The sequence below is a fragment of the Pinus tabuliformis genome, chromosome 2_2, assembly GCF_031772625.1.
Source record: "Pinus tabuliformis cultivar Carrire ecotype Pingquan chromosome 2_2, CPIR1, whole genome shotgun sequence".
NCBI lineage: Eukaryota > Viridiplantae > Streptophyta > Pinopsida > Pinales > Pinaceae > Pinus > Pinus tabuliformis.
This window is the reverse complement of record NC_142300.1, coordinates 186,144,912-186,168,305: the sequence shown is the minus strand read 5'-3', so window position 1 is coordinate 186,168,305 and position 23,394 is coordinate 186,144,912. Positions and strand designations below refer to the sequence as shown.

At 38.3% G+C, this 23,394-nt stretch overlaps 1 pseudogene; it reads left to right on the top strand.

The window, feature by feature from the left end:
• LOC149192012 (endoglucanase 6-like) overlaps window positions 1-23,394 on the top strand; it is a 150,299-nt pseudogene that overhangs the window by 21,197 nt on the left and 105,708 nt on the right.

Sequence of the window (23,394 nt, the reverse complement as noted above, 5' to 3'; positions counted from 1 at the left end):
TCTTCTTTGCTGTAAAATGGCCCCCATAGGGCCCATCATGATAGGTTAGGAGAATGTCAAAAACTTCCTCCTCCCTGACACATCTCCTCAAAACCTGATCTGGGCCAAGTTTGAAGAGATTGCCCCCAATCCAGGTGAAAGGGGCACTTATCTTCACGATCTTGCTCTTCTCTTTTGAGGACAGGTGTGGCGGGAATTGTGCAGAAACCAAGTAATTTGCTATATCAGCAAACCATGGAGAGAGTACTGAGATAGCAAATAAGTGTTCATCTGGCATTTGATCATCCACCATTCCTTCTTCACCTGCAGGCAAATCTATTCTAGACAAAAAATCAACAACAACATTTTCGTTACCCGGCTTATCAACAATGGTTAAATCAAATTGTTGCAATAAAAGCAACCATCTAATAATGCGATCATTTACATCTGATTTTTTCATTAAATACCTAATTGTAGCATGACCAGTGTGTACAAATGTTTTATATCCGGTGATGTAGTGTCTGAACTTATTTAGGGAATGGACTACAACCAGGAGCTCCTTTTCGGTTACAGTGTAGTTTAACTCTGCCTTCGAAAAGTTTTTACTTATAAAATATATGGCATAAGGCAGCTTCTCATCAACTTACCCTAGGGCTACTCCTATCGCTTTGTTCGAGGCATTTGTATGAATGTGGAAAGGTAGGGCCCAGTTTGGACCTCTCAAAATTGGGGCAGTCACCAGTTTACTTTTCAAGGTATCCAAAGCTTCTTGATAGTTATCAGTCCATTTGAACTTACCATCTTTTCCCAGAAGACCAAACAATGGAGAGGCTAGCTTACTAAAATCCTTGATGAATCTTCTATAGTACCCTGCTAAGCCTAGGAAACTTCGAACATCTCTTACCTTTTGAGGAGGTGGGACCCTTTGGATGATGGCAATTTTGTTGGGGTCCACTTGTAATCCTTGCTGAGAGATCGCGTGGCCTAGCACGATCCCTTCAGTCATCAGGAATTCACATTTTTTAGGAAGGAGGGACAGGTTCATTTCAATACACTTGCCCAAAACTTTTCCTAGGTTAGACAAAGCTTCCTGGAAGTTAGAACCATAAGGGGTAAAGTCATCCATATAGATTTCCACTGCATCATGAACCAGTTCAGCAAATATACTCAATACTGCTCTCTGGAAAGTGGTGGGAGCATTGCACAATCCGAAAGGAAGGACCCGATATGCAAAGGTACCCGAAGGAAAAGTGAAAGTGGTCTTATCTTGGTCTTCCCGGTTGATTTTGATCTGGTTGTACCCGCTAAACCCATCTAGGAAGGAGAAAAACTTCTTCCCTGCCAGGCCATCTAACACTTGATCTATGAAAGGCAAAGGAAAATGGTCCTTCTTGGTGGCCTTGTTTAGTTCCCGATAATCGACACAGATTCTCCACTTCCCATTTTTCTTTGGCACTAGCACCAAAGGAGAGACCCATTCGCTGTCAGAGATAGGGTAGATGAATCCTGCATCCAGTAACTTTTGTAGTTCTTCTTTGACAATGTCCTTAAGGGCTAGATTCATCCTCCTTTGAGGCTGCTTGATTGGTTTCCAATCTTTCTTAATGTAAATGTGATGAGTACAGACTGAAGGGTGCACTCCCTTCATCTCCTTATAGCTCCAAGCAAAAGCATCCAAGTGGTTTCTTAATAAGCTACACAGTTCTTCCTCCTAAGAGGTGGATAGATGAGTTGATTTTCAAGGTTCTTTTTGGGCCGAATTCCATATTCTTAACTTGGAGAGAGGATGGGTCAGCCACATAGAGATCAACTAAAGGATTGTCTTGGGTTTCTTCCACTAGCTCTTCTAATGGAAACACACTGGGGGGTGGATTCTGAATCAATTTTTCAATAAGATCATCCTCGGTTTATGGACCCCCCCCCCCCCCCCCCATGGTAGCTTCCACTGCACACAATGGTGTAGAATAGAGTTCATCCTCATCTTCCTCCTCCAACTAGAGAGGTAAATCATGTTCTAACAAAGTTTGGGTAGGAGGATATAGGACTAGCTGCTTGAACATATGCCCATTCTTGATTGTCATGTTCCCAGCTCGACAACTGATGTAGGCATCTGCAGTAGCCAACCAGGGTCTTCCCAGGATGAGAGGATACCCAGTGAGATTTTCCTTTGGCTGGAGAACCAGGAAATTAGCAGGGTACTCCCAAGAATCGATGGAGACCATTACATCTTCCACAATCCCTTCAGGGGTCATGGTGGAGCAGTCTGCTAACTGTAGTACTGTTGTGGTCTTTCTCAGGGAGCCCTAAAGTTTGAGGTTGAGCATAGTGTCCTTGGTAATCATTAATGGTAGCCCCTAGATCAATCAGGGTATGGGGGATTGTGGTTCCATTGATGTGGACATCGACTACAGGACTTCCAGGGTCTAGATATTTCAGACAGATTACCTGCCCCAACATCAGGTCGGACAGTTGTCCTATGACATTGATAGTTGGAGCATCTCTCCTGCGCCTGCCTGGGTGCTTGAAGCACTTCTCCTTGATCATCTTGTTGTATATAGGCACATCCTTTATGGCTTGGAGAAGTGGTATCTTTACACATAGTTGTTTCAATTCTCTCAAAAGTTCAGTTTCTTCTGGGGTAGGTTATGTTGTTCCAGTTAGTCTCTCAGGAAAGGGTGGAATGGATTTTGGTTCGCTTTCCTCTTTTTCTTCCTCATCCTCCTTAGGGGGAGGTTGGTTATCTTGGAGAACCTTCCTAGATCGTAGGTTAATCTCCTGAATCTCTACAGCATAGGTCGGGCATGATGTTTCCCCACTATATACCTACTGGGCCTGTTTTTATTCGGGTTTAGGTTCAGTTGAGCAGGTATTTGAGGTTGCCTTGGTGGAGCAAGAGGCAATGGTTATGGTTGAGCAGGTGGTGGAGGCAAAAGAGCACGAGGAGAGTTGCACTGGGGCCTCCACCCCTGATAAGGTGCATTCCACTGAGGCTGTGGCTAAGCATAAGAGTGAAATGAATGAGCAGTTGGTTGAACATGGTATTGAGATGTATATGACCAAGGAGGGGGTGTGGACCAGGAAGGATGAGTAGGGGGACCCCAAGAAGGCATGGAAGTGGCTTGATTCGGATTGTAATATGTCTGGGATGTCCCTTGCATTCCCTACTCGTAAGGTCTAGGCCCATGTGGCCTCCTCTGGTTCATGAAATAGAGTGGTTCAATGGCTCCTTTGGTCCCCTGGTATGCAGCTTTAAGTATGGGCAAGGAAGGGCACTAATTTGTAGAATGGTCTTCTTCACAGACTAAACACACTTCTATAGAGTTCAATGGAAATTCGTTCCTAGGATGCCTTCTGGTGCACCTAGGACAAAAAATGGCCAAGGCCCTTTCTGCTTCTTCTTGTTTCCTTTTTATATGCAAGGTATCCATTTGCATGGCAAGAGTCTGCATCATCTCACTCTTGAAATCCTCTAGCATATTTCCAAATTCACCTCTAAGGGATGAACTGGATGAGGATGTACTGGCTAGGGGTTGACTTCCCCTACTTCTCTTTCTGGCTGCCCTAGAATGGTTTCTAAACATAGTCTTTATATCTTCATAAGGTAGTTGGTAGATGTCCCCCCTAGCCAGAAAATGGAGGGTATCTAGAAGGTCTTCCAGGATTCCTCTAAGCAAGACCAACTCTAGAGATTCAAGGTCAAGTGTGTGCCTAACCCTTTTATAACTGAGCTGAAACATCTCTTCGTAATCTTCCAAGGACTCATCGCTTCCCATGGTCATTCGGAATATTTCTTCCTTGGTATCCTCTGAGCTACAGTAGTCTCGGTATTTGTTATTAAAGGCTTGTTGCATCTGAGCACAAGTTATGATGCTGTTGCTGGGTAACCCCATGAACCAGCGCAATGCTACATCCTTGAGGGTAGAAGGAAACAGTTTCAACTTCTGCTCATCTTCTGCATAGTCATAGGTCTGACAGATAACTACAAACTCAAACAAAAAGGTATCGGGATCTTCAGTAGTGAACCCATGGAAGTGAGGTAAGGCCGAAGGGATTATGTTCTTCATTTTAGTGTCCCCATTTGTCTCTCGGATGGGAAAGGTACCCTCTACTCTTTCCCCATTCTCTCTAATGTCTCTATTCTCAACCATGGTCTTAGGAGGGATGGTTTCTTCCTCTTCTTCTGCTATAGGATCTTTGTATACCTCTGGTGGTTTTTGTTTTGTTTTGTTTTTTTTCTTTTTGTTTTGTTTTGTTTTGGTTTTTTTTTTTTTGCTTGTACCTACAAAACTGAAATTGATTGAACAAACAAATTGCAACTAAATGAAATGAAATTGCAGAATTGAAATGAAAGCAAGGAAATGACTAATCTACTTTGTTGAAATGGAAATTGCAGCATTGAAATGAAAGCAAGGAAATGACTAATCTACTTTGTTGAAATGAAAATTGTAGAATTGAAATCAAAACAAGGAAATAACTAATCTACTTTTGCTGAAATGGAAATTGCAGAATTGAAATGAAGGCAAGGAAATGAAGAAATTGAAAGGAACAACTACTCTACTTTTGCTGAAATAAACTACTTAGAAGAATGTTGCAGTAGAAAATAGAGGAAAGTAGTAGTCACAAAATACTCTGACGCTTCCCCGACAATAGTGCCAAAAAGTGGTGAGCATCAGTATTTCAGCAATAATGCTGCAAATCCTGGGGCTTCCTACTTTACTTTTATCAACCCGATAGTTCATAACAAACTTGGAAGTGACAATGTTGTATGCACAAGTATTAGCTCTTACTGCAGGCTATCACTTGGTCAGCTGGCACAAGATCACTAGGAGCTTAAGCCAACTTCTATGAATTCTCAGAAGAAGATTTTAACTGCGATGAAAGAATTCTAACTCTACGGAGGCTATTCTATTTGCAAAAAGAGAAGGAAAACTAAAATGTAATGCAAACCCTAGCAAACTCTAGCACACGCTAATTTATCTAACTAACCCTACTTTTGCAGAAAAAGAGATAGAAACTGATGTGAGGAGTGCCATTGACCACTGAAAAAGGTAAATTACATTTCTTCAAGCTACTTCTGAAAATAAATTAGAAGGAAACATCTTTTTGTGCTTTTGAGTGTTTTTATGTGAAATTATTATGCTTGTGATTTATCTGGTTGTGATTGTGCAGAGGTTTGGTGGTGAAGGAAGATGGAGTTGGTTTTTGCAGAGGTGGAGGAAGGTGTGGAGAGGTCCTAAGAAGCCCCTAGTACCCTTCTAAATACTTCCATTGCAATCAGATTTCAAAAAACCACTTATAGGGAATTCTATAGGAGGCTGCAGGGGATCTACAGGAGGAGGCCGAGAGCTATTTTTGGAGTTTTGAAGGTGGAAAAATGATGGGAAAGGGTAATTGAAGGCTAGATGAAGGTGTTGAGGTGTCTGGATATTGTCAAGGAAGATCAAGAGGGAACATGATGGTTGGATTTGTTCAAATGGACAAAGGGAAGCTTATGGAGAAAAATGCAGAAATTAGGGCAGATTGGTGAAATGTTACGAATGACTTGGGAAATCTATGGGAAGTGAGCTAGTGCTGGCTGCTTTATGGATGTATGGTGAGCTAAGGTGTCCTACAAGAGATTTGCACATCTACTTCCAAAAACCGATCAAAGAAAGGACTAACTATACCATGAAAATAGAAATTTCTCTAGCTTGACCTAATTTCTGACCTACAAACAGAAAATGCTGAACAATAAACCCGTGAACAGAAAATCACGTAGAGAGATCTATTGTAAAAGAACAGGAAATGATCTAGGCAACTGAATCTGAAGCAATACATTAATCTTTCCAAATCAAGTCATCACACTAGAAATTGCATGGAAGAGCAAAACTGTGTTTTTGGTGGCAGCAGTAGTGCCTTGACCTCGAATCATAGTCCCAGAAAGGGAGAAAGGAGATGAGGGCCTATTGATGGCCTTTTCGAATCTTATTCTATCACTGCAGTAACCTACTTGAGAAACTGGAACAAAAACAACTATGCAAACCATCAAAAGCAACCTAATCTAAACAAAGCAAAATGAATCTATGTAACAGAAATTAGCTCATGAACTAAAGAAAAAAAATATAAGTACAAAGCAAGAGGTGCTGGGTAGCTTGGGTTAGGCCCTAACCCAAGAGATTCAGCCTTCTGAAAGAGATCAATACTGGCTCGAAAACTGTTTCATCTTCATTACCAAAAATAATAGTCACATTACATGAACTATTCTCAAAGAGAAGCTCGAAAATAAGCTGCACAAGTGTTGCACAAAAGTGTGAAAATTATACTAATGGATGGCTAACCTACTGAGGCTCTAAGCCCCCTTATTTATACAAATTGAGTCCTCCAACAGTCCTCCTAAATTCAAGAAGCTCAGCTTTCCAGAACTGGAGATAAACAACAGTCCTTCTTTACTTGCTCGGCTGCCCCTTGGATGCATCAATGTGGACCTTTGTGCTCCGAGTTGCTGATGGAGGATTCGAGGAAAAGGGGTCATAAATGAAGGAGAAACCCCCCTACAAATCCTATTCCTTGTTTTCCTCGAGTATTTGCTACCATTTGCTCATAAATCCCTTGACTTTGTCCAAAATTGACCAAAAAATCTGCATAAAGAACACGTTAGACTACATGGCAAAGTGACTAACCCAATTCAATCTATTAGCATAAATATATTCAAAAACATGGAATAAACTAATGAGAATGGTGGATTAAGTCAAATTAAGAGGCAAAATGAGCCCATATAATTACCCATTTCTGGGGCTCATCACTATGATCTGATCATTCTAGTTGTTGCATCACCGACGCCTATACTACCATTGCATCTAATGATCACAATTCACCTATAATGAACTGGCAAGAATCTACACCTGAAGTGGAAGGGACTATTCCATCATAGCTGGGTAAGCAGGTCTACAAAGATGGAAGGTGAGGACCTCCGCATATAATTCTCAGTGAATGTTGGAGTTACCATGAAATTCTTTCGAGGGTGTGATCAGTGAAGTGGAAGAGGTTCGAAATGGCACCCATGAGGAGTGAACCACTGTCACTACAGGAGATTGAACAAACTAGTGAATACAGGAATAGTATTGCACTTTTGCAAGATTCTGGGTTCCTACCATTTCTCCAAAAATTTTACGGATTCGACATGGGCGTAGTGCTAGAGTTTGCAAGAACGTTCAAGGAAGGTCGAGTTAGGGTTGGGTCCTTAAAATTTAAAATCACTGAAGAAATAATTTCACAAGCCACAAGCTTGCCACATACAGGTGAGCACTAGTTTAAGAAAGAGTGGTTGACAAAGAAGCGTTGGCAACAGTTCGTGGTTGATAAGAAGATTGTGGTTGATTGGAAAAAGAGATTGCCACAGACTGCCATGGTTGGGAAATGGCAAGATTTACTATTTGTACTACAAAATTTTGTCAGAGGTGAAGGATGCTATACCTTGGCATTCGTATACCACCTTCAATTGCTGTCACATTTTGAGGTGGAGAAACTAATTAATTTCCCTCGCTTCTTACTTAGGAGCCTCGAAAATATGGTGAAAAATGTGCAAAGTGGAAGTGCAAGCTAGGTTGCAACCAAAATCTACCATCATAGACTCATTACGATGCTGGTTAAGAAGAAGTTAGAGAAAAAGGGAATAGCATGGGAGGAATTTTTGAAAGAATTCCGAGCATGGGGGTTAGAAGAACCTACTAGCACAAGTGCAAGTAAAAATAGAAAGGCAGAGACATTGTCTCCTGCTAAGCGGTGAAGTAAAGGCTCACCAGTGCAAACAGAGAAGAGGGCCTTTGAAAACACTCCACCTGCAACAAAGAAAAGGAAAATTAGGACCTAAATGAGGAGGAAAGTTGTCGGCCAAGGGACAAACCAGTTTGGTTCTCCAATTGTAATCGACGACTTGCCCAAAGTCTTCCGCACAGTTCATAATATCTCGGTGCTTGCAGATGCAGTGGCACACACTTTGGAGGATGAGGAGAATGCAGAAGATGATGTGCTATGGTAAACGTTTGTCAGCGGGATAAGGAGTAGGAAAATAATGTCGACAGCAAACACTGGCGAAGTCTAAGCAGAGGAGGACGGAGAGGAAAAACATGAAGAGCCTCCTGACAACTTTAGTGAAGTGGATGTGGAGACCCTTAATGATTTCAAGGACTAGGGCATTGAAAACTTGCGGTTTTTGAAGGCCAGGACATTGAAGACCCTACGGGTTGTGAAGATTAGGGTACTGAAGACCCTACGATTTCTAAAGATTAGGGCATTAAAGACCTTGCGATGTTCGAAGGATAGGGTATTGAAGTCCTTGTGGTGGTGGAAGAATGGGGAATCGAAACCCCTACTGATCTGGAAGGACAGGGTATGGAATTCCTTGAGAAACTGGGAGGGCAAGTTGTTAAGAGACCGAAGGAATTAGGCACACAGGGTACTGAAACCCTTGGCATAGAGATTGGTGAGGGTATCCAAACCCTCACTGACAGCAAAACCCCGAGCATAGAAACCCTCAGTGATGTCTTAAGGCAGACTTTTGACAGTCTTAACCTTGATGTTGAGTCCGTAGTTGAAAAGGTGTTCAGACCTAAAGATCTCAGTACAACACCATCCACTCTCTTCCTTAATAGCAGAATAGTGGACTTGGAGCAACAAGTCCATGACCTGGAAGTTTTAAACCAGGTCATGAAAGAGCAACGTTGGAAGAAAGAGAGTGAGGTGGAATTACTGGCAGAAGTAAAAAATAAGAAGTAGCAGGTAAAGGTGTGGAAATACCGGGCTTCCAAATGCTATAGGTAACTAAGTAGCTGCGAAAATCCCGAGACAAGAAGCCAAAGATAGTAAAGACATGAATAAACATTGAAGTGCAGAACTAAGGAGTGGCCACTCATTTTTTGAAGGTTTTTTTGCAGAGGTAAAACATTGTGTGAGGACACACAACAACTTAGGGATGAGAGGATGTTGGTATCCTAAATTGCCCTATTTTTTACCCCATTTCAATCAATATCAACCTCTGTTTTACCTTAATATAAGACCCTTCTTTCCTGCACTAGTACAAGATGGTTACCCTTTTCCTACACATGCTCATAGTTTATATTAAGATTCGTTACAACACTTTATTAATCTTTTTATATAAATTTCACGTTATTTACATATTTCATGCAACTCATATTGATTTCCTAGAAGTAATCATGGAATGTAGTGTTAATAATGTATGAGTTGACTAGTGCAGGAAGATTCCTGCACTGCCACTGTCCGAGATTTCCAAGAGCTATCTTCCACGAGGACAGATCTCAATCTTAGACTCCGAGTCTAACTACTGATGAACTGAAGCAAGTGGTGTGCATCTAGGGATTTTTCTCCAAAGATAGATTACGACGCAATGAAGCTTGTGTGTATTATAACCATTGGCCAAGTTTGTAATTTGGTTTCTTAAGTTTGTTCAGTCGAGAGCCCTGAACAAGAATTATCTATAATTAGTGTAAACGACATAGAGCCAAAGGATATATGTGATGTAGATCATAGATAGGAAGCTAGCGAACCATCGGTTATTATTTTGGTTTATGTAATCTCGTTATCACCTCGCTCTGGGGCTGGACTGCTCTGTAATGTATTTGTTGAATCAAGTAAATACAAGAGAATCGCTATGGTTTGCACACACAGTGCTTAATTTTGTCTTTGATGTATTATTTGAAGTGATGATCGCTTTCGTTCCTTAGAAGGGGAACGAGATGGTTGGCTAGGGCCCAGTCAACCTAGCTTGTTGACCCCTCTTGCTTTTATTATTTGGAAAGACAGTGTGGTTATTTCTTTTCAACTGTGTGATGTAATAGTTTAATCGCTAATCTTTAAGTTCTGGATTAAATTATCTTTTGTAGCCTATGTGTGGAACGGATCTGTGGTTTGCAGAGTAGTTGTTCTTACTTTTGTTTATAAGATATCTTTCACAGATTTACTTTACTCTTGTTTTCTGTCTTAATTCATTTTCCAAGCGGATCGTACAAGGAACTCTTTTCTGCACTAGTGCATGTTGTTGCTTGCACCTTGGCATAGTCATTCATTGTAGCAAACTGTGAATCACTTACATGCATCTTATTTCCCATTATTTCACAAGTGAATGGATCGATTAATCAAGTAACTATTTTTGGTATTAAAGTTCATCTCTAAAAGGCCTGGAAGCAGTTATATTAAACCACCATATTATATTTGCAAAGAATGTCATTATTATTGGTGAAGTACCAAAACTGGTTGACACATGAAAAGTACTTAGGCAATTGATTGATTCTTTGGTAAGTGTTTTTATCTCATGAAGTTTGTTTCCGTTACGAAGTTTAATGAGTTGAAGCATTTTCTTTTTCACAGCTAGTTTACTTTAGAATTTAATTTACAGTTGCAGTTCCTTTTCAACACGTCTTTCAACTTTCAAAAGTAATTCGAAAACTGAGTAAAGGGGACTCTGCTTCGGTGCAAGAGCAAGTCTCTTGACATAGGAATAGAGTGCTCCAAGCCCTGAGGCTTAAAGCACCTTCACTCAAACACAAGTCTTCAGTAAGGAAGATTGAATATACTCTTACATAGAAAACTGTACCTGCACTAGTGCAAGCAAAGTGAAACCATGCAACGATAGGTTGTTTGTGTGGGAGAAAGATCAGAAGGAAGGAAAAATTCTGCAAGGGCCCACTTGTCAGACTGCTTACCATCCATCTGAAGATGAACATAGCATTTCATTCCAGCATTTAAGATTGTTTCTATTGTGTGGAATTTCTTTACTTGATTTACTTGCAAATTGTCTTTTACATTCTAGCACTAGAGTTGCCTTGGTGTTAATTGCCTTTCCAATTGTTTTCTATCTGATTCTGCAAAGCATTTCCTTTAAGAAGTAGGATTAGAAATAGGAAAAGTTCATACCATTTTTGGCATTGCTTGTGCTTTGTCTCTAAGTTTACGAAACGCTCGGGTTGACAGTTAAGTGTTGAGGAGTTTGCTCAAGCACAATTCCTACACCCAACAACTATTAAGCAACGTAACAAAACCTAGGTAATCCTACGGTTCTTCTCAAAGGGTTTCACTCTAGGGAGTTTTTTAACCTCCCCAATTAGTTGTATTTCTAAACACAATTAATTGACATAGTTTTCTCCCAGATATACCCCAAATCTAGGGTGGAACTCATTGACAAGGTCTTAGGTGAGTCTTAGTGTTATTGATTCTATGCATTTTTATCATACTAGATCATGTGTCTCAAGCGCAGAATTTGGTTGAGTCTCAAGAATTTTGTGTCTATGTGTAATTTCCCTTCTAAGGGTAAAATTGTTGTAATATCTTGATGTAAAAATGTGTCTAGGAATATTTTCGGTGAATGGTTCCTCATAATTAGAACTACATTACCAAAATATTTTTTAGAACCCCTCTTGAGTCTATTTATAAATATTCTTTCAAAAATAAAAATAAAATTAGCCAAAAATTATGAAAAAATAAAATGATGGGAAAAATTAATTTCCCTCCAAGAGGAAAAATTATCCAAAAAATTATTGAGGCTATTTTCAAAGGAAAAAATTCAAGTCAAAATAAAAATCCTCATTTCCAAGGGAGGATGGACTTTTCTAGAAATTCGTTAGGCCAAAGAATATTATTTTTCTAGCAAATTGGTAATTTTTGGACCAAGCAGATAATTATGTTACAAAAGTAATGACAATTCTATGTTTTGAACGTCCTCCATGGTCCATAAGTCAAAGTTTGACTCCTCTAGCACAATGAACAAGGAAGATCGAATTGTTTTGGGGATTTGTGCTAGCTAGTCAAGGGTTCAAATTTTTTTAACGATGATCAAGCCATAGATCAGTGCTACTAGTTGTTATTTTTCACTTGGAGGGGTTGATCCCTCTCATTTTCTATATAAGGAAGATTTCCATCTCCTCATTGTAACTTAACTTCATCTGTGATGTACTGATCTAAGTTTTGCTGGAATACTTTTCTCTATTAATATAAGTATTTGGGGTTTCAATTCAAGGTGTCTCTCTCCTGATGATTCATGGTATGTGTTGAAATATTTTAATGCTCTAATTGTGTTTATCATTTAAGATTATTGTTTCATAGCCAATGCTTAGATTATTTATTAGCACATGTATCTTTCTTTAGGTATTGAACTATAGTAAACACATTGAAGCCAGTACATCTAGTAGGTATCTCTAAGTATCTAGTCTATTTATGTGAAGAAAACCCCTTTGAAACTAATAATATCTCTTTCGAGTGTTAGAGATCTTCAAGTGATTTAGCCCTTGGGCACAACCCAAGTAAATGGACTTTGAGGCAACCACATGTTTTTTGGACTCTAAGCTTAGCTAACGATTTGTGGTGCATAGTTTGGCTTGTACATTAAGCAAAACATATTCCTATCAATTATTTCAAATTTCTATTTGGACTAAAAAGATTTATCTATTAATTAGAGCTTGAATTTAATTGTGAATAGTATAAATTATTTTTTGTAAATAATCTTCTAACCCTTGTATATTATTTTTCTTCATGTAAATAATATTTTGGGGTTTTTATGAGCTTTCTAGATCTTGTGGATTGACTCTATTTATCTAACTTGCAGGTGCCAAAGGATTAGGATTTCAAATAAAAAATTGAAGTGTGAGGATCCTAGCCCTCACCTAACCTAGACCGTTAAGGTTTGGGTAGTCTTCAACTTGAGAAGGGCTTGTATAGCTTAAAGAAGGAAGGCATTCAACTTTTGAAGATGGATTTAGGGTCTAAACACCCTAATCTACAAGACCCAAGTGCTAGAAACCCAACGCCTAGCCTCTTTGAGGGGGTCGCTAGCCTTAGAGGGCTTATTTACTGTAGAATCTAGGACTTCTTAAGTATTTAACATCTAAAGTGGTTTTGCAGGTGGTTTCCCAGTGTCATAATCATTTTTTGGGCATCCTTTCAGTATTTTGTGGCTTGTTTGGCCTAGCCACAAGGGTTTGGACGCCTTTGAGGCCTAGATGCAAGGGTTTTGAGGGCATTAGGCCCTAGTTGCAGCCCTAATAGGAATATTTCACCCTAGTCGTAACCTTCTAGGGGCCTACCAACCCTATTCATAGTTCTATAAGGGATTAGTGACAACAATACATGTGGTTTTGAAGGCTAATAATTTGTTTTGCACGCTTAACATCATTCTTGCAAAGGTTTCAAGTAGGTTTTTCACTGAATATTTGTCATGGATACATAAGGGTTTGAGTTTTCTTGGCTAATTTGTGGTTTTACAAGGCTATATTCCATTTTGAATAAATCTAGTGAGCCCAAGCTTGCTTCTAGGCATAGTCGCAAGCTATAAGAGGCCTAATAGGCCTAACCACTAGCCCTAGAAGGCTTAATTCATTATCAAACGTGTTTTAGGCATAAAAATAGTGTGGTTGCAGGTGTCTAGATGAATTTTATCTCTTTTCCTAAGTCTAAAGATCACATTTTGCATGTGCTACTTTTACTCATTTTTCCTAGCTGTAAGCATAGGAAGGCATTCTAGCCCTTGCTGTGGGATTTTGAGGGCCTCCTCCATTGGTTTCAGATTTACATTTTGTGATTTCAAGCATTAGAGAGCCCAAATTTCACTTTCAAGGTCAAAACATCATTATTTTTTTCCCTCAACCATCCAAGATTTCCATCAAAGGAAGGTCGATAAGCCTTACGGGTTTGATTTCTCTAACATTTTCTCCTTTCTTGATTGTCATATCAATAACCCGATTTGAAGCTAATCATTATAGTGGCTTAATCACACAATAATACAATTAATAATACCATTAATAATACCATAAAACATTCTCTAATAAGCCTAAAAACCCAAAATATTGACTCACTTTAAGTAAGGGTTTGATTCATCATTGTTATTAAGTGACTTTGGTAATGTGTTAACAATAATAAGTGGTTGATTTGATTTGCATAAGTCTAGTGCATATCCTCAATGGTAATTGAATAATAAGTATATTGGTGTACTGATATCTCTTTGGGGTCTTGAGAATAAGATAACACTATTGCATATTGCTTTTTTTCATTTTTGTGTCATTACATTGTGTTTATCTCTCTGACTGATCCAAATGGAAAATGGAATCCACCCATGGAATTTATCCATGGTATTGTAAGTGGTATCCACCCATGGTATTCATCCACCCATGGTATTTATCAACTCATGGTATATTTCATCGTATTGTAAGTGGTATCCACCCATGGTATTCATCCACCCATTGTATTTATCCACCCATGGAATTTACCCTTGGTATTGTAAGTGGCATCCACCCATGGTATTCATTCACCCATGGTACTTTCCCATGGTATTGTCAGTAGCATCCACCCTTGGTATTCATCCTCCCATGGTATTTATCCACTCATGGAATTTACCCATGGTATTGTAAGTGACATCCACACATGGTATTCATTCACCCATGGTATTTACCCTCCCATAGAATTTACCTTTGGTATTGTAACCAAAAAAGGCTATAAGTAACAAGTAGCATTTTGTAAAAGGATAGATTGTTCGCCACAATGTAGCTTTTACAGTTATTCTCTATTTTAATAGAAAGTTTCTTTATGGTTTTTATTTATTATGTGTTATCCTCTTTTCTTCTGGCATTTCATTTCTTTTAGATCTTGGGGCCTCCCCCCAAGATCTGGATCAGTGGTATCAGATTCAGGTTACGACTTCATGGGAATGAGGGTTTGAAGCATATTTCAGTTTCAAAATTTTGCAACAATATTAAGAAAAATTCATGCAAGTTCTAAGACATTCACATAATAGTATAGAAGGTTTAAAATAGCTCTTTTTTTTTTTGTATTTTTTGTTATCTCAAATGGGTTTTTTACGGAATTTGATTTCATTCCCCGGTTTGATAAATATGAGTAATTGAAGTTACACATGTTTGAAACGTTGCACAACCACGCGTATCATGAATTTTTGGAATCATTTTCTCACTCCAAATGTCATGAAAATTCAAGTGTCTTATATCAATGGAAATATATCTTCAATACCTCAAATGGGTCTTCGACAAAATTTTATTTCATCACCTGTAGCAGAAGCTATTAGAAAAGTTGTAGCAAGAGGTCTATAATGTGAAAGAAGCCTTTACAACATCTCATTAGATAGGAAAATATACAACACCCATGTCCACTTTTGTTAGAGGTATGCAACACATTTATATTTTATGTACATCTCTGTGGCTTGGTTCTATACCCCATTGAGAATCCATGAGTTTTTATATCTCGAGCATCATTCAGAGTGGGTTCCCTTTGGAGATGTGTCCTCCCACCTTGCTTTAGTAGGCACCTGCTTCACATTCATCAGTTTCAGCATAGCAGCATCTAGATTAGGTTCTTTGGAGACATTCCCTCGCATCCCAGGCTATGTAGGAACCTGCTACTTCATCAATAGGTAGCATCAAGGTTATGGGTCAACCACACAAAACCCTTGTCATCGAAGTCCATTTATTAGGCCGCACACTGTTAGTATCACAGTTGGTCACAAGCATTACATGGTATCTCTATCCTTAGATCTTCATTTTTCATGGTTATGGGTCATCCAAAAACCCACAATTTGATCAAACTCCATTTGATAGGCCACACACTGCTAGTATCACAGTTGGTCACAAGAATTTATGGGTATCTCTATCCTCGGATATTTGTTCATCATGGTTATGGGTTAACCACACAAAACCGTTCTCTTCAGTGGCTCTTCATATTCAAAAAAGGCTTCTCAGCAGGGAACTTCATGTAATGGGGACCATTGATTCTTAAGGAGGGAGGAATGATCTGAATGGAAAATGACATCCACCCATGGTATTCATATTTAGTGCCAGATTTTAGTGTCATATTTAGTGCCAGATTTTAGTGCATTTCTTTTTCCAATTGGGATGATTATCTCGACACTAAATATGACTCTATTGTACAATTTTTAAAGCGTCATTTTTTATGTCAGATTTTGCATCATTTTTTCCACCAGATTTTACATCTTTTTTTTCCATCATATTTTGCACCCAGTTTTGTGTTATGTTTTGCGTCTAATTTTGCACCACTTTTTGCATCTAGTTTTGTGTCATGTTTTATGACAAATTTTCCTTCCAATTTTGCACGAGGAGTTGCATCTAGTTTTATGAAAAGTTTTGCATCATTTTTTGTGTCAAATTTAGCACAATATTTTAGTGTATTTTTATTACAATTAGCATGAGCAACTTGGCACTAAATCTGGCTCTATTGTACATTTTTTGAAACGTCACTTTTTGCACCTAATTTGCATCCTTTTTCATGCTAGATTTTGTATCATTTTTTACACTAGAATATACATCACTTTTTTTGTCAAATTTTGCACCAAGATTTGCATCTAGTTTATGACAAGTTTTTCTTCTAATTATGTGCCATTTTTTGCATACTTTTTTCATCATTTTTAGCTTCTTATTTTGTGTCATTCTTTGCTTTCATTTTTGTGCTATCATTTACATCACATTTACACTATCTTTTGCATCCAACTTAGCATCCTCTTTTGCATCCATTTTGTGTCAATTTTTGCATCTAGTCTTACGTAAGGGGTTGCATCTAGTCCTACACTAGTTTTTGCTTCTAATTTTGTACCTATTATTGCACCTAGTTTTGCACCATCTTTGGTGTCTATATTTGCACCATATTTGGTGCCTATATTTGCACCATATGTATAATTTGATTTAGCACCAAATTTTGCATTCATTTTTGTGCCCATTTTTGCATTTTTTTTTGGACCATTTTTTACGTCCACTTTTACATTTGATTTGTCTCCCCATTTTGCATCTCAATTTTCACCATATTTTGTATCATTTGTTGCATCCAATTTTGTGTAGGAATTTATAGGGTATGTTCCTCAGACAGAACACCAAAGGACACCGTTCACAACCAAATCATAGATCAATACACCAATATTCTTGACGTGGTTAAAACCCTCAAAGAGGGAAACAGTCCACGGCCTGGGCCAATGCGACCACTTCAGGCAATTTATTAACAAAAGAATGAAACTTTACATAAGCTTCTCTCATGAATGGTTAACCTACAAATGACCCTCCATGCTCTTTAAATAGAGATCATGGACCAATTGGGTGTTAAGCCACAAATCAAGTGTTGGTAATACTGAGGAGAGAATGAACGGTCGGATCACTTCATGTTTAGAACATATCATGATTGTCAAATTGTAAGTTACAAAAGTAAATATTAAAGGAACACACTTTACCTAACTCTACACTAGACCAAGTTATACTTAACTATTTCCTATGTGTCAAAATATCCTAACATCCCCCCTTAAGAACGACTTGGGATAGGATTGAAGGATGTACAATTATACCACAATAGGAGAAGGAAGGAGGCACTAGACCCTATCCCCCCTTAGTGACAACTTCCTGAACTCCAACCATTAATCAAAGTTTAGTAAAATTCACCTCTGTGAGAGCCTTTGTAAAGATGTCTGCAACTTGATCATCTATTGAACAATATTTCACTTCAAGAACATGGTCATGAATGAGCTTTCTGATGAAGTGCATGTGCAGTTCAATGTGTTTGCTGCACTGATGTTGGACTGGATCTTTGCATAGTTGAATGGCACTTTGATTATCACACTAACGTGTAGTCGGATGCTATTGTTGAAATCCAAACTCTGACAGGATCTAACAAAGCCACAGGGCCTCCTTACTAGCTTCTACAGTCCACGATACTCTGATTTTGCTGAAGAAAGAGAAATGGAACTTTGTTTCTCACAAGCCCATGTAATAGGTCCTAAAACAAGAGTGAACACATAACCTGCAGTAGACTTCTAATCATTAGGGTCACCAGCCCAATCGGAATCAGTGAAACCAACCAATAGAGGAGAGGCTTCTGCATTGCAATGAATCCCAAACTGAATTGTACCTCGAACATAACAAAGTATTCTTTTAGTTGCTTTCTAATGACTTTCATGTGGGTTTTGCATAAACCGAGCAATAAGGCCAACAACAAAGGAAAAGTTAGGACGAGTATCGTTTAGATACAAATTTTTTCCTACAAGTTGAAGGTATAAGGTAGCATCAACTTCAGGGGAAGTACAAGTGACTGGAAGTTTGGCTCTAGACTGAAAGGGAGAAGGGACTAGCTTATAGTCTTCCATGTGAAAATGGCGTAGAAGATCACATGCATAATTGGATTGGGAAATGGAAATACCTTCCTTGGATTGCAAGATTTGAAGACCAAGAAAATAATGTAAGTGTCCTAAGTCTATCATTTCAAACTTCTTTTTAATGCTGGACTTCACATGGTTTATAAGGTTTGGATCACTATCAATAAGGATAAGATCATCAACATAAAGAAAAAGAATGATAAGAGACTTGCCCACTTTCTTGGTGTAGACAGTATTGTTAGAATGACACCTAGAAAAGCCATTTTCTAAAAGAAAGCTACTATTTTGGCATACCAAGATCGAGGGGCTTGGTTGAGACCATAAAGGGATTTCTTAAGCCGACATACAAGGCTGGAGTCTGTTTGTATAAAGCTAGTAGGTTGTTCCATATCTATTTCTTCATGCAAGTCTCCATGTAAGAAGGTAGATTTAACATCCATCTAATGGACTTCCCATTTGAAAGAGGCAGCAAGGGAAATAACAAGGCGGATAGAGTTCATTTTGGCAACAGGGGAGAAGGTTTCAGTATAGTCAATGCCTTCAACTTGTGAAAAACCCTTAGCAACAAGATGAGCTTTATGTTTATCAACTTTTCCTTTTGGGCCATACTTGGTTCTATAAACCCATTTGCATCTAACAAGTTTTCGTCCCTTTCGAAGAGGAGCAAGATCCCATGTATGATTTGCCAATAATGAATGATATTCTTCATTCATAGCTATGTCCCAATCTGGATGGCCTGAAGCTTCTGCAAAGGTGTCAGGATCATAATTCGTTGAAGCTTGAGCCAATAAAGAAGAGGCTCTATCGAACTGAGAACATGTACAACACTGATCTGTTGAATCATCGGCAAGAGCACTTGCTACATCCTGAGCAGCACGGACCCATTTTGGAAGCTGAGGGAGGATCCTGAGAAGGTGGGGTAGGATTGTCATCCTCGCTGTCATCATCTGAAGAAGAAATATTTTCAGAAGTAGAAGGGATAGAGAGAGGTGGCACATCCGCCACACTAGGCTCGTAGGCCGATATATTTTTAGCAAATTTTACATCTCTTCTAATGATAACATTTTTGGACTTAAGTGGAATAAGTTTATATCCTTTGACATCTTTAGAATATCCAACGAAAATACATTTTTCATTCTTAGGTTCTAAAGCTTTATGTTTCTCATCTGGAATATGGGCCCATGCTTCGCTGCCAAAAACACGAAAGTGACTTACATCTGGTTTAATTGAGCTCCATGCTTCTTCTAGAGTGATGTTCTTTAAAACCTTAGTTGGAGTGCGATTTACTATGTAATTTGCACAGTTAATTGCTTCCTCCCAAGAACTAAGACTAAGTCCTTTAGATTGAAGCATACAATTAGCCATTTCCTTTAAGGTGTGATTCTTCCTTTCAGCTACACCATTTTGTTGTGGAGTATATGGAACAATATGTTGCATTTGAATCCCATTCTTAGTGCAAATTTTGATGAATTTGTTGATAACATATTCTCTGCCATTATTAGATATTAGCTTAAGAATTTGATGTCCAGATTGTCTTTCAACAAAGGCCTTAAAGGCCAAGAACATGTTAAATACTTCACTCTTGAGTTTTAAGAAGTATACCCAAGTGCGTCTGGAGAAATCATCAATGAAATTTAAGAAATACTTGTGGCTAGAGAATGAAACAATTAGAAGTGGACCACATAAATCACTATGCACAAGCTGTAAAGGGGCTGAGGCATGCCAAGAGGCACATTTTTCAAAACTATCCCGATGATATTTTTTTATTACACATCCGGAACAAACGCCATCTTTGCAAGATACCATTGGAAAACTTCTCACCATATTTTATTTACATAGATTCTGAAGGGAGCGATAGTTTAAGTGACAAAATCGCTCATGCCAAAGTTTGCTCACTTCATCGTTATGAGCAACAAATACCAAGGGAAGATTTGATAACCCAAATTTGTTAAACTTATATAATCTTGTAGAATCAGTTTCCAACTGCCCACGGTTATTGAATCACCCAGTGAAATACTGAACTCAGTTACCACCTACCCGCTGTGATTGATCTTTCCCCCTTCCTTTGTGATGCTTGATACCTTAGCGATGATCATACCACCATGTCGAATATACATCGAGTTGTTATATACGTCCATTTACAATTTTGGAATCGCAAAATACAGTGGGTACACGAGCCAAACTAAAGCCTAGGACCTTTAGCCATTAAACCTTTGCTTTTCACCTCTCAACAGAAGAAGCCTTTCACCTTGAACCTCTCGCCTTTAGTCATTCAACCTCTAGCCCACCAGGAGCCAGAAGCCTTGAGCTTAGTGATGCTAGTAGCTAAAATCTGTCTAGGATCTCTTAGGTCCTCAATTACAACATCATGAGGTGAAAATTCAACGATTTTACCTTCACCTAAATGAGTTATCTGATATACAGATAGAAGGTTGTAGGATAAGGTTGGAACACATAATACATCATTAAATTGACCATTGGCTATATGAACAGTTCCAGTCCCTACAACACTAAGAGATCTATCATCACCAACATATATATTTTTGGTGTTACAATCATTTAAAGAAGAAAACATGGCTTTGTTTTTGGCCATGTGATAAGAAGCTGCAGAATCAATGAGCTACTCATGAGAATGAGAAGAAGAAGATACATTTAGTGCATAGCTAGACCGAGATGCTTGACAACCACATGCAAAAAGTGCTATTCCTAAAGATGAAGTTGAAGTTGAAGAATGCTCCAAATGGATGCTATGTTTCTTCATTTCTGCTTCCAAGGCTTCCATCTTCTTAAAGCATTTGGATTCTAATTGGCCATCTCGATTACAAAAGTGGCAATGTCTATCACTCTTCTTCCCTTTGTTTTTATTTGACTTATCATTTTGTTGAAATGATTTTTCATTTTGAGACTAAAATTGCTTAGGACCCTTGTTTGGTTTAGGACCATTCTTTTTAGGATATGGTTTCTTAGGATTCTTTGAATTTGGTTGCTGCTAAGCAGCTAAGTCTTTCTTAGAAGAGTTTCCAAGATTAAGAAGACCAATATGTAAGAGTTTTTCTTGTTTTCTTAATAAAGAATCACAAAAGACATCAAAGGATGGGGACTTGTAGTATTGTCCTTGAGAAATGAAGGCTCCTCTTGTAGAATGGAAGGTGGAAACAAACACAGAGTAGGCTGGTCCCAACTTAGTAAGAATTGAATAGATAAGGCTACCATCTTCTTTCTTAACCTTAACACCTTCCAAGAGAAGTCTAAGGGTCTTGAACTTGGACAAAAAATCTTCAATAGAAGAAAAATTATTGGGGTCCAATATAAGCAACTCATTTTTGAGTCGATGGGCTCTAATTTCATTTTTAATTCCAAAAACTTTAGTGAGTTGTTTCATTGCTTCATTAGGAGTATCAAGTTCTACGATATGGAATCTAAGGTCTGGAGAAATAGACGTCCCTATCAACCCACATGCTTGATCTTGCCTATTTTCCCATTTAGCTGCCTTATCTTTATCTTGAGGTTTGGTTTCTTATCCCGAGGCTATTCTGTAAAGACCTTTACTTCTAAGTAAATCCACAATGTAGGACCACCATTGGAAGTAGTTGGTGCTGTCAAGAATAACTTGGCATTGAATTTCCATTTCAACAGAAACAGAAGATGTATATGCTGAAATTAAGTGTTCCAATGGAAAGATCTCGAAAAATTAGGTTGATTAAAAAAAATGGCTCTGACAACGACTTTCGGATGAAGAAGTTATGGCTTTTTGAAGAAAAGTTGTTGAAGATGCCAACAAAGTGCGTGAATGTGCGGAAATGAATGATAATGTTATATTTAAAAAAAGTATCCCCCATTTCCAAACATAAATCTAATTAGCTCACTTTAAAAAAAAATTAATGTGACTCACTTTTATAAATAAGTGAAAGTCACTTTTACAATGGTACTTTATGAGCTACCCACTAAATTGTAACTTAAATAAAAGATAAAAAGACTTTAGAATTATAAGTGACTCACATTTTATAATGGGTGAGAACAATTTTACATAAAGTAACTTTAAAATATAATCTACATTTGCTTTTTGAAAAAGTAACTCAACAAAAAGAAAGACTTGAACCCAAGACCTCTATTCTCATAAAGTAACTTTGGACCAAGTGAGCTGGTTTAAAAGGTTAGTAATTTTTGGAAAAGAGGAAGGGTTTTTTTTAGTCACTGAAGCTTTGGGGTGCATGCTTACTTGAGAAAGCTCTTTTTTCCTAAAAAACAAAAAACACAAAACCCAACATGGATATACAAAAAAAAAACTTACGGCTTGAAGTTCGCTTTAGTCGGAAACTAAATAATTTCGTCAATGTTTCTGATTTTCTGAGATCGCACTAAGGCGCGACGAAAAAGAGAATACGAATGAGAAAAATCCTTCCTTTCTGTTTCTGATTTTCCCAGATCGCACAGAGTCGCAGGGCAAAGTGCATAAGCAGAAATGAAAGGTATAGATCCGGTAATAAAAAATATAGGGCTAAATAAACCGAAATAAACAAAGAGAAAATAAATAAAAGTTGCAAATAAACATTGTATACCTCCAGATCTTAAAAATGACGTAGCTAGGGCTACCATAAACCTTTTCGCGTCAAATGAAAGGGGTTCCTCACTGGAACAGATGCTCCTAATGTAATAGAGTAGTCCCCTCAGACCGAAAGCAGTCAGAAACAATAGATCTAGGAAACAACAGTTGGATGTAGTTCTACCGGCTTCAGATTTGGATCACCAAGGGATGCAGCCCTCAAATATCTCTAATACCATGTAGGAATTTATAGGGTATGTTCCTCAGACAGAACACCAAAGAACACCGCTCACAAACAGATCACAGATCAATACACCAATACTCTTGACATGGTTAAAACCCTCAAAGAGGGAAATAGTCCACGGCCTGAGCCAACGCGGCCACTTCAGGTAATTTATTAATAGAAGAATGAAAATTTACATAAGGTTCTCTCATGAACGGTTAACCTACAAATGACCCTCCGTTCTCTTTAAATAGAGATTATGGACCAATCAAGTGTTAAGCCACAGATCAAGTGTCGGCAATACTGAGGAGGGAATGAACCTTCAGATCACTTCATGTCTAGAACATATCGTGACCATCGGATTGTAAGTTACAAAAGTACATAGTAAATAAACACACTTTACCTAACTCTACACTAGACCAAGTTATACTTAACTATTTCCTATGTGTCAGAATATCCTAACATTTTGCATAATTTTTAACACTATTTCTTACATCCAATTTCACATCCTTT